This window comes from Salvia splendens, chromosome 19 (assembly GCF_004379255.2).
Source record: "Salvia splendens isolate huo1 chromosome 19, SspV2, whole genome shotgun sequence".
Taxonomy (NCBI): domain Eukaryota; kingdom Viridiplantae; phylum Streptophyta; class Magnoliopsida; order Lamiales; family Lamiaceae; genus Salvia; species Salvia splendens.
This window is the reverse complement of record NC_056050.1, coordinates 12,508,324-12,518,768: the sequence shown is the minus strand read 5'-3', so window position 1 is coordinate 12,518,768 and position 10,445 is coordinate 12,508,324.

Sequence of the window (10,445 nt, the reverse complement as noted above, 5' to 3'; positions counted from 1 at the left end):
TCCTTAAGCCAAAACTCGCACTTGCTGAATTTGGCATACAGTTTCTCACTCCTCAACGTCTCCAATGTGATTCGCAGGTGTTCCTCATGTTCCTTCTCATCCTTCGAGTAGACAAGTACATCATCTATGGACACCAAAATGAATTTATCCAAATAGATGGAACACTCGATTCATCAAATCCATGAATACCGCAGGTGCATTTGTCAATCCAAATGGCATTACCACAAACTCATAGTGACCATATCTTGTGCGAAAAGCAGTCTTCGGTATGTCTTCTCGTCGGACTCTCAACTCGTGGTATCCGAACCTTAAGTCCATCTTTGAGAACACATCAGCTCCTCAAAGTTGATCAAACAGGTCATCTATTCTCGGCAGTGGATATTTGTTCTTGAGAGTCATCTTGTTCAACTCTCTATAATCGATACACATTCTCATCGATCCATCCTTCTTCTTCACAAAAAGCACAGACGCGCCCCACGGTGAAACACTGGGTCTAATGAAACCCAAGTCCATAAGCTCCTGTAGTTGTATCTTGAGTTCTTCCAAATCTTTAGGTGCCATTCGATATGGGGCATTGGACACCAGTGCCGACCCTGGCTCTAGGTCGATTGTGAACTCCAATTGTCGATCTGGCGGTGGACCAGGCAATGCTTCAGGAAAGACGTCTGAAAATTCTTGTACCACAGCAACATCCTCCACTTTCCTTTCTTCCTTCTCATCTCCTTGTAGATAGACTAGATAGGTAGGACACCCTTTTCTCAACATCGTTGTGGCTTGGAGTGCGGAGATGATGGACGTTTTTCTGTTCATCGTGATTCCATGATACATGATTGGTTCCTTTCCAGGGGCTCATAAGGATATTTGTCTCTCCTTACATCAAATCATAGCAAGATTCGCAGTCAACCAATCTATTCCCAAGATTACATCGACATCCTTCATGGCCATAACTGGTAAGTTGTGCGCGACTAGCCTAAGTTTCCCCATAACAATTTCTACGTTCGAGCATATTTGAGAAATCTCTATTACCCCTCCCACTAGTGAGGTCACCATCATCTTATGTTCAGATTTAGTAACTGGCAAACTTAATGTGTCCACACATAGTTCTGATATGAAAGAATGTGATGCGCCCGTATCAAACAACACAACAATAGGTGTATCGAGGAGTTCGCCCATACCTGCCAAATTCCTGTTCTCGTAACTCCCTTGTTTAGTCTTGGGTTGTCTAAAACTCAACGCATATGCTCTAGCCTGGGAGGGAAGTCTGGGACGGTGAAGTTGTTGTTGTCGCGGAGGTTGATCACGATTCATCCTTGGTTCCGCCGGTGGTGCCCTAGATTACGGACGGAATCCTTGGTTGTTCTGCCTTAAACCCATCCCCACGTTCTTGCTCGGACACTCTCTAGAGAAGTTGCCATTTCCACCACAGTTGAAGCACTTGGTGGTGTTCTGTATTCTGCATTCTCCGAAATGGTACTTGGAGCACACATTGCATTGTGGTGGTCTGGGTCGGAAGTCACCCCTCTGGCTAGAGAAATTCTGTCTGCCTCCATACTGTGGTCGGTTTTGGGTGGGCTAGTACCTCTTGTTTTCATAGTGGGTCCTGTTCCCATCCCACTTCCTCTTCTCCCGGGAATGATGTGGTAGGGGTAAGGCCAGTGTAGCATTCTCCGTCACTCTCTCCTTGGGCATAGCTGCCTCAACATCTAGCGCAAGGCCCAACGCTTCTGCATTTGTAAGTCTCCCGCGACTAGCTAACGCCATCTTTATCTCATGTCTTAGACCCTCACGGAACTTGTCGGCCAGTTTCTCATCAGTATCAACTTGTTCAGGTGCATACTGGGTCATATTGCAGAGTGTGCGATCAAATTCTATCACTGACATGCGCCCTTGGGTTAAGTTATAAAACTCAGCCGCCTTCGCCTTTCGGTAGCTCTTCGGCACGTACTTGTTATATATTGCCTCCTTGAAATTCTCCCAAGTTATTCTACCCACTTGATCTCGTGGTGTGGTCTTCATCTTGGTATCCCACCAGAAGTCAGCTGACCCAGTTAATTGGTAGGTCACACAAGCCATTCGTTCTGCATCGTTGCACATCAGAATCGTGAAAATACGCTCCAATGTGCGTATCCAACTTTCAGCCTTTTCCGGCTCTCCCATTCCATCGAAGACAGGTGGTTTTTGTTTCAGGAACAACTTCACAATTTCTCGGTCTACTTGAGGCAGAGGAGGTGGTGAAGGTGGTTGTGGGGTTGTTTGCGCTACACTCTCGTCTACCGTCGTCTGAGGTGTAGGCGCCCGGTTCCCATTCCTTACATTACGTCTTGGCGGCATTCTGATTTATTACCAATCAAACGGGTTATTATCGCACTTATTCAAATCTATCAATAGTCATGTTGTATAGTTGGAAAGGTCATGTAATATTTCACAAGTAAGGATCAAGAGACAATTGTACATCAAGGCAAAAGATAATTGTGTCATGGACAGAGTAAGACCATAGTACCATGGTGTAGCAAAAGATGTTCGCACAACCGGATAGCAAAAGACATTTGCACGATAGAATAAAGAGAAACAATTGTATCATGGATTAGCAAAAGATGTTCACACAATGGGATAACAAAAGACGTTTGCACAACAGAATAACAAAGGCCGATTACACAATAGGATAGCAAGAACGATTGCACAATAGAATATCAAAAGACATTGACCCAACAAGGTAGTAAAATTAGAAGTTTCCATAGCAAAACGTTGCCTCCAAGAGGTCTTAGTATCAATCACAACCAAGGAAGAGAGAGCCAAAACGTGGAAATAAAATGAATAATAGTCTAGTAAAACAATACGATATCAAAACAAGGGAAAAACAAAAAAATCTATCCCATGACTATTGTTCCTAAATTTCTCCTTCCTCCCTCTCCCCCTCCTCCTCGGTCTCGCCATTAGTCTCTATATTCGGGTTCCATTCTTCCTCGAAGGGTTCCTCCTCGTCTTCTTCTTCAGCGCGTACTGGTGAAGGGACTGTCGTTATTATCTTCTCGACCTCTCTTTCTATTCTTAAAGGGGCCTAATTGCGAATCCCGAGCCTTGTTCTTCTGGGAACGTGTGAGACATGTGGCTCACTATCGTATCGATACTTCTTTATAAGAGCTTGATCCGGCGGAAAGATCTGCGGAGGTGGGGAACGCGGTGGTCCATCGGTTGCCCTCACTAGGGCCGGAAGTAGTACTTCTAGAAGGCCGGGCAAGTCCCCTCGCGGTGTGTACTCGGGCGGACTATACCATATGAACGATTCTGCCGCCTGAGCCACCCACTGGCTCCAAGAGGGCGGTAGGGTGTGAATAAGCTTTGCAATTCCATCATGGTGGGTGGCTCCCCCGGAACGCATAGGTGTCCATCCACAGATCCTAAAATTCGGCGACGTAACTCATGAGATCGACCTCTCCATCCCATTCATATTCTCGGTACTTCTCAACGGGGAGGTTCCTATTTTTGGCGTAACGATTATGCATTTGAGCAAAATACGATCCGGCCATCTACATAGAAAGAAACCTCAACATCAGCTCAAAGATAGGAAAGAATAAGGAAGATATATGGCTCAAAATGATGCTGAGAGTAATAAGTAGATGCATATGGATGTGTATATAAGATAGGGGTATGATGGTTGTATCACTCCAAGAATAAACTTTTGCTCTCAAGGTAAATGGTTCGCTCATTTTGTTTGATTTTGTATATCATCATATCACAGTACGTCGACTTCTGTTTCCCATAGGCTACTTGCCTCGTATTTCGTACTTCCACGTTTATTTTCATCGCAGAATTATTTATTACGTATTCTATAGGTACATGTGGTACACGCAAGAAGTTCATCGTCACAGGCATTGTATTTCATATTATATATCTTTGTACCTATCAAAATCAACATGTATCATACCCGACATTCCACAACTCCCAAGACCATGTAAATCCCACCATATATGGGATAAAATAAAAATTAACCAAACAATCACAGAAGTTCAACAAACCTTCACATACTTTCCTCATCACGAAAGATACAATTTCTCATGCTTGACAATATTCATCATATTATGTTTCACAATCAAATAAGAGCAATCTTATATATCATCCCACATTTCGAAAAAAAAGTATGTATAATTTCAAAACCATCATATTGACTTCAATATCCGAAATCAATTTTTTTTTCTTCAACTGCAACTTTCGACATTCAATAATCCAATCCCATAATCACCAAAATACTTTTACCTCTTTCTTCGTGGTTGGGTGTGACGAGTTGTGGTGTTGAGCCTTCGATGTTTATACCTTAGTCAATTAATACAAGAATAGATTTAGACTCAAAAGGACTCTTGGGTCCAGAGTGGAAAGAAACCTGGCTCTGATACCAAACTATCACGACCGCCCTTTAGGGTTAATAAATACGGGCGATCGTGATTAAAGGATTTAATAAACGGACGAAGAGAACTAGGGTTTCAATAAAGGGTTTGTCCAACAATTAATATTTAATAGAACAACCGAGAGTTGACATTTTCCAAAAGATGTCAAGTATTCAAATATCCAAACAATTTAAGTTGCAGGCCCTATAAAGGATAAGTGAAAGCAATGTCACAGCGGAAACGACCAAGAGAAAGAGTGACGTCATATGTGAAGACACAACGACACTCATAATTCAAAGATAAACAATTCATTCTCCGATTAACTTGCTCAACACCACCATACTCTCGTCACCGCTCAACCTGCACATAGGAAAAACACATGCAGGGCTGAGTACTATAAATATACTCAGTGGGCTCTTGCCGAAAACATTTTCAATAAAAATATTATTTATCATGCCATACGTAAGTAACCATCGGGGTTTAGCTTTAGAAAGGCCCAAGGCACTCAAAATCATTTCCCATAGTAAAAGTCGACGGATCAGTCATTTTCCCATACACGTTAGCTATATCTGCCAATACATGACATGGAATGTGGCCACAAACCAAGTCACTAGACCGGCCAGCTCGTACGCTAGCACACGGTCTACCATAGGTGTACACTAATCCAAGTAGGGTTTGCAGCCCTACGAGGACCCGAATTCGATTTAAATAATAATGGTATAAAGCCACATCAGATAGGCACGTTAAAAATATCAAATCACAGCATGATAAACACATTTTCACTTCCATCGATAAAATATTTAGGACATCGTCCTTATTTAAAAGAAAGCCCACCTCGACAGCTTACTTCTCAAGTACTTTCTTCCCCTTGGTATCACGATTCACTTGCGATGATTCACCTTTAACATTTAGATAATACATAAATCAACACACTTTTCAAATAAATAAATAAAAATGCATGCATCCTAAGTGAAGTTATTTATCTCATTTTTTCTCGGTTTTCGATCATTCGGCGGCCGCTTACGCCCCTAATTCCTCCGTTGGCTCCTCATACTTTCCACCACGATGTTAAATAAATTCCCAAAATTTATTTAAGCGCATAACTAAATTATCGCAACTATTTCTCTTTATTAAGAAAATTATGTATATATTCCGGGCTTGAGATAAATTATTCATATTTCATAATTAATTCGGGATTTAATTAAATAATTTCATCACGATTAATTATCGGCCCAAAGAATTATTTAAAAGCCCCAAAGCTTAATTATTTCTCCACCTTATATCTCCAATTAAAACTTAAAGCCCAAACAATTAAATGGAGCCCAATAATTCAACCTATGTCAATTAATGAAGCCCAATTCCATTTAAAAAAACAAAAGGCCCATACTCCCACCATCCTCCACTTCTCTCTATCTCTCGACAAAAAATTGAGAATTTTCCCAAATTCCCGTCGCCTTCCCGATTTACTCCACGCCGCCGGCCGCTGCTCGCCAATCCACCGGAAGAGCTACTGCTGTCTCGCCGGGAGGACGCTGCTGCTGCCGCTGCACAGAGCCGGGCTGCTGCTACCATGCGGCGCTGCTGTCCCCGCCTCTCAGCCGCCGGGTCAGGTTGCTGCTGTCGCGGCCGGGAGCCGCCGCTCCGTCGGTGGTCGTAGCCCCGAAATATGGTCGCAGTCCCCAACTTCAAGCGGGATAGTCCCGATTCACCTACGAACAGCCCCGAAACCAACCCAAACCGCCCCGCACAACCCCGAAACAGCCCCGACATAAGTTGTTAATTGATTTCATGAATTAAAGTCTGATTCTTTAATTTAGTTTGCTTCGATATATGCGATTTAAAGATTGATTTCAGATCGTGGATATTGTTTTGATTGAGTGAAAAACATGCTATGCAGTTCATGGATTGAGGAATTAGAGTGGGGAAGGAGATTATACCTTCAATCGACAGATTGTGAATGAAACAAGGACGAAACGAGGTAGGACCTTCTCTCTTAAATTTGGTTTTTCTCAGTTTCTGCCGGAAGGAAAATCAAGTGAGTTGATCTCAAAACATGTAAAATAGAAGGAAAATTTATAGGATTACCTTGAGTAGAAGTTGAAAGAATGAAGTTGGTGTTCTTGTTGCAGAGAATGAATAAGAGAAAAAAAATGATTGTGGCGTGAATATTATAGAGGAAGGGGTGGTTGATAGATATGAGAGAGATTTAGGGATGGGGGAGGAAATGGTTTTCATCGTGGATTGAGGGAAAAATTTCAAATTCTTCCTCTTTTTTTTGAATTAAATTGAATTTGTTTATTATTTTATTTGCAGATCACGGAGGAGGAAAATCTCCGAGAAATCTTTAATTAAATTGAATTATCGACTTGGTGACCAAGTCAACAGGAAGAGGATTGATTTGTTTAATTCACGGTCCTTTGTATTTTAATTAAATTATGCAGCCCACAATTTATTTATCACGGACTAGATTTTTATATTATTTGATATATCGGATCCAACACGGAATCGGGTCCAATAAATATTCCTCACGGAAAGGAATTATTTAAATCCGCATTGTGATTACTTCACAATTTCTAGCTCTAGTAATAATTTATCAATTTTTCACAAACATTTAATTTCACCCCACATCGATTATTCAAAGCAGCCACGTCACATATTCATCATAGTTGACCCAGTAAAAATTCCAACTTAAAATTAGGTCACAGAAAGTATCCAACAACAATTCCACTCGATAATTAATCCACAGACTTCGCAACATTAAAAGCATTAAATGCAAGTGCTTTAGGGTTCGAAAAAAAATTAGGGTTCAAAAAGTGGGGCGTTACATTTCTTGTTCAAAAACAATCGGTAGGAATCATAATTGATGCGATTCTTCGATGAATCTTGAATTTCCAACTCTAAATTGATGCAAGAACAAATGATTGGTGAAGAATTGGTGGAGAAGGAGGGGGGGGGGGAGAAGAATAATCGTGTGGGAGAGAGGGAGAAAGGAGGGAGGCGTTTTTTTGTGTGTGCTAGGGTTAGAGTTTCTCTAGCATTTATTTAATAATTATTCTCACACTTAATTAAAATAATTGTGGAGGAATAAAATAGAGGTCAATAAATATCTCCCACAATTAAAATGAGAAATAGGCGTGTATGAGGGATGGAGGATTTTCGAAAATTAGGCAGTACTTGGAGAGAAATATATTCACAAATTTGGTAAAAAGATATTGGGTATTTCATAAATAAGGTAACAAGATAAATTAAAAGAAATCTCCAAGAAGGAAATAAAGGGGGCGTGTATTTTAAGGAGTAGCAAGGAAATATTTAAATCCTCAAATAAAATAGGAATATGATTTAAATTTGGTAATTGTTTTTGTAGGAAAAGACCCCCACAAAATAGGTAACAAATAAATTAATTCCCCAAGGAAAATCATAGGTACATGGGCGAAAATTTATTGGCCTTAAAGAAGGAAATAGTCAAATCCTAATTAAAATAGGATATGGAGGGATTTGACAACATATGGTTAGATTTAATTGGATTTTAAATTCGAGAAGGGAAATTAAACAAGGTACCAATTAAATCTACAGAAATAATTCATCCTCCTAATTAATAGGGGATTTTCGAAAATTCCAAGGAAAACGCTAAGGGTCGAAAATCATGTAGAATATATTTGGATTTAATTTGGATAAATATCCCAAAACAATTTATTAAATCCAAGAAAGAAAGTATTATTTCCAATACTTTGAAGAAGCCGAAAATTCTAAATAACATGGCTAGAACAAAATGCATGATCCCATTTAATTAATTTTCCACATTGGAAAAATATAGTACATTAATCCACATAACTTTCAACAATTAAAACTCACATTGTTAACTCAAACACATAGAAATTAAATTCCATGAATGAAATTCCAAATTCAACCACCACATTAAAGAGAGCAAAAAGTCGCAAGAATTTTGGGGTGCTACATCCTTCCCCTCTTAACATAAATTTCATCCCGAAATTTGATCGTCTTACATAAACAACTCGGGGTACTTTTCCCTCATTCTATCTTCTAACTCCCACGTGGCTTCCTCGGGGCCATGGTGTCTCCACAACACCTTCACAGATGTTATTGATTTGTTTCGCAACTCTTGCACCTTTCGATCTAGGATCGCTTCGGGTCTCTCCTCGTAGCTCTTGTCGGGGGGTCAAGACAACCTCTTCTTGATGAATCACATGCTTGGGATTGAACACGTACTTGCGCAATTGCGACACTTGGAACACGTTGTGCACATTCCCAAAACTAGGACGTAACGCCAGGCGATACGCTACAGGACCTACTTCATCAACAATCTCGTACGGCCCTACAAAACGCGGTTTCAGTTTACCCTTCACGCCAAACCTTACGACTCCTCTCGTCGGGGATACTTTCAAGAACACTTTGTCACCAACATCAAATTTGATCTTCGTTCGGCGCACGTCGGCATACGACTTCTGTCTACCTTGAGCTTCCTTGATCCTTGCACGGATTTGATGCACAATTTCGGTCATCTCCTTGATAGCGTCGGGTCCTAACATCTTTCTTTCACCAACCTCATCCCAGTGGAGTGGGGATCGACACTTCCTGCCATACAAGGCTTCATATGGCGCCATATCGATCCTCGCTTGATAGCTATTGTTGTAGGCGAATTCAACCAATGGTAGAATAGACTCCCAACTTTTCACTCGATCTAGGACAACAGCTCGTAGCATATCCTCAAGTGTTTGAATCGTCCTTTCCGACTGTCCGTCCGATTGCGGGTGATAAGTAGTGCTAAAGTTCAATTTCGTGCCTATCTCCCGTTGCAAACTCATCCAAAACTTTGACGTGAATTTTGTATCTCAGATTCAATGGTCCTTGGTACTCCATGCAAACGTACAATCTCACTCACGTAGAGCTTAGCTAACTTATCCGATCCGTAGGTAATCCTTATCGGTAAGAAGTGCGCGCTTTTAGTGAGTCGATCGATAATCACCCAAATCGCAGTGTTCCCCTTCTATGACCTTGGTAAGCTCATCACGAAGTCCATGGCTATATGCTCCCACTTCCATTTGGGAATTTCAAGCGGTTGCAATTTCCCATATGGCCTTTGGTGTAAGGCATTCACTTGTTGACAAGCTAGACATCGTTCCACGAACGATGCTACGTCCCCTTTCATTCCGTTCCACCAAAAGCGTTGCTTCAAATCTCGATACATCTTCGTGCTTTCAGGATGAGCAGTGTAAGGTGTGTCGTGTGCTTCACTCAAAATCTCATCTTTCAGTACCTCGTCGTTCGGCACACATAATCGTCCATCGAACGTCAAAGCATTGTCCGCCTCTTCACGAAAATGGTCATGTTTCTCGATTCTCACTTTCACACGTGTCTCTTCTAATTTCTCATCACGTCGCTGAGCTTCTATGATCTTGGTTCTTAAGTCTGGCTCAATCACTAGCGTCGCTATTATTCCTCATGCTGTCTCGGGCGCTTTTACTACCTCCAGCTGCATCCTATCGAACTCACGGATCAACGTTTCCTCTTGAGTTAGGAAAGAAGCCAGTTGAGGTTGGTTCTTCCTACTCAAAGCATCGGCCACTACGTTCGCCTTGCCCGGATGATAGTGAATACCACAATCATAATCCTTCACGATCTCTAGCCAACGTCATTGTCGCATGTTCAACTCCTTCTGCTCAAAGAAGTACCTGAGACTCTTGTGATCTGTATAAATCTCACATCTCACTCCATAGAGATGATGTCTCCAAATCTTTAGTGCGTGTACTACTGCTGCCAGCTCTAAATCATGAGTCAGAAAGTTAAGCTCGTTCAGTCTCAATTGCCGGGAAGCATACGCTATCACTTTCCCATCTTGCATCAACACGTATCCAAGTCCTACTTTCGTCGCGTCAGTATAGACGGCGAAGTCCTTGTCGGGTTCTGGTACCGCTAGGACAGGTGCTGAAGTCAATTTCTCCTTCAACAATTGAAAACTCGCCTCGCATTCTAGCGTCCAAACCACCTTGATTCCTTTCTTTAACAGTTGTGTCATCGGTCTCGCAATCTTAGAGAATCCCTCGA